Raw genomic sequence first — 2459 nt, forward strand, 5'->3', positions numbered from 1 at the left:
TTGTGAGGTAATGTGTGTCTGCATGTGGATGCCACAAACCAAAATCCTTGTAGAACAAAAGTGAAGTCTACACAGTGAGGTTGGATGATGCATGTGTGTGTGTGTGTGTGTGTGTGTGTGTGTGTGTGTGTGTGTGTGTGTATGTTCTTGAGTGCAAGTATGCGAGTTGTATGTGGCCCCCACCCCGTGTTCCTGTGAAGATACTTTGAATGACCATTCTACTCATGTTAACCTCATGTCTGGAGCACCTATGGCCCTCTCAAGGTAATTTATTTTACGCATTTACTGTTTACCGAACAAGTATCTGACTGTACTCACCACTGCGATTGGCGCATGGCTCCATGGACACTCAGAGGCCTGCATTCTCTTCCCTGTACATGGAAACGTGTTCTGAACGGGTCTCCCTTCCCCTGCTGCACTCAGGCAGCTTGATCGAGGCTTGAGTGACAAGCTTGGACTGGTTGTGGCTCAGACATCGACCTGCCCAGGATCACCAGAAGTCTCTCACAGATGCTGTGATGTCACAAGCATGCACCTCCTCTGCTGAGGTCTAGAGGGTTGGTGTGTGGTCAGAGGGCCCGAGCTGCAGCCCTTACACACCTTTCCGGATACCTTCTTGTTAAAATCCCAAACAACTCAAAACCTATTCTTCCAAAACGAACCCCTCTTTAGTTAACTGATGATGAGGTAGGACCCCTTCAAGTTTCTTTCCCCTGGCAGCATGGGGAGCTGGCCTGAGTGCGGACTGGCTTCGCTGAAGCACCCACAAAGATGACCGAGCCACAGTCTGGCCCCTGCTGCTTTAGGCTGCATTGACACTCAGAGAGAGCACAGAAAATATGAGTTAGGGACCAGGGGGACTTGGCTGAGTTGCGTTTCCAGGTAAATGGAAGGAGGGGGTAGGCAGAGGGCTTGTTGCTACAGTCAGCTTTGCAGCCGCTTACACATTCCTGTGTGAGGCACATCAACGTCTGTCAGTTATTGGGAATATGTGTATCTTAAGCAATAAGAGTTCGCTGCTCAGACTCAGACTCCCTGAGCAGTCTGGGTGATGCATATCCTGTGCTGTGATTGTTCTGAAGACAGAGGGTTCTAATCACTGTGAGAAGCCCCTAACAAAACCAGTACCAAATGTGCTGCTAAAAAAAAAAAAAAAAAAAAAAAAAAAAAAAAAGAATGAATCTAGGAGAAACCGGACAGTGAAGCTGTCCAGTGCTGAGCAATGGACATCTCCCAAGACAACTGGCACAAGTGCCGCAAGACTGGGGTAAGAGAAAGCCCTATCATTAGAAGTGGAAGTATGAGCTGGGACTGCCTGCTGCCAAAACTAAGATTGGCCCTCATCGTATACACGCAGTCCGAGTCCGAGGAGGCAATAAGAAGTACAGTGCCCTAAGATTGGATGTGGGGAACTTTAGCTGGGACTCAGAGTCTTATACTTGCAAAACAAGGATCATTGATGTTGTCTACAATGCATCCAATAATGAGTTGGTCTGCACCAAGACCCTGGTGAAGAACTGCATTGTGCTTATTGATGGCACACCATACCGACAGTGGTATGAGTCTCACTATGCACTGCCCCTGGGCTGCAAGAAGGGGTCCAAGCTGACTCCTGAGGAGGAAGAATATTAAGCAAAAAAACGATCAAAGAAAATCCAAAAGAAATATGATGTAAGGAAAAAGAACAAAACCAGCAGTCTTCTGGAGGAGCAGTTCCAGCAGGGCAGGTTTCTTGCCTGTATTGCCACAAGACCAGGCCAATGTGGCAGAGCAGATGGCTATGTACTAGAAGGCAAGGAGTTGGAGTTCTATCTGAGGAAAATCAAAGCCCAGAAAGGCAAATAAACCATCATTCATAGTTCATATAATAAAGGTGTTTATTCTTCTATATTTTTTAAAGAAGAATGAATATAGCCTTTTGAGGCTGCAGGGAAATACAGTCTCTAAGAACTGAAACACTTTCCCTTCACCCAGGCATTTTTGTTTTTCTCCATATTTACATTTTAGCCAGTTGATTTCCATATGCTCAAAACAACCTGAAATAGGCTCCCAAAAATACAATACCAAGTGCAAATTTCTTGATTCATCAGGTATCAGTTTTCCAAAAGCAAGTTTTTGCATAGGCTTGTATCCTGGGAGACCTTCAGACAAGATTCACAAAGAGAAGATTCATAACAAGAGAAACAAAGGTACCCAAGAAACAAAAGATGGATTAGGGGTTGGTGCTAACTCTCTGGATTCAGGCCAGGTGTAGCCCACTGGGAATGCCACCATACTTGAGTCCTTTTCTGAATGAGGAAGTGTGTGCATTTTAAATTTATGTTCATGTATATGGGTGTTTTACCTGCATGCATATATGTATGTTCACCCTGTGCACACCTAATGGCTACAGATCAGAAGAGAGCATAAGATTCCCTGGAACCGGAATTATATTTCTGGAGCTCACAACGTGGAGGGAG

The 2459-nt window shown here is 45.5% G+C and overlaps 1 pseudogene; it reads left to right on the plus strand.

Moving 5' to 3' along the window:
• Positions 1-1222: 1222 nt before the first annotated feature.
• On the plus strand, positions 1223-1845 carry LOC114688383 (annotated as a pseudogene).
• Positions 1846-2459: the final 614 nt, after the last annotated feature.

Source organism: Peromyscus leucopus, chromosome 22, assembly GCF_004664715.2.
Source record: "Peromyscus leucopus breed LL Stock chromosome 22, UCI_PerLeu_2.1, whole genome shotgun sequence".
NCBI classification, from domain to species: Eukaryota; Metazoa; Chordata; class Mammalia; order Rodentia; family Cricetidae; genus Peromyscus; species Peromyscus leucopus.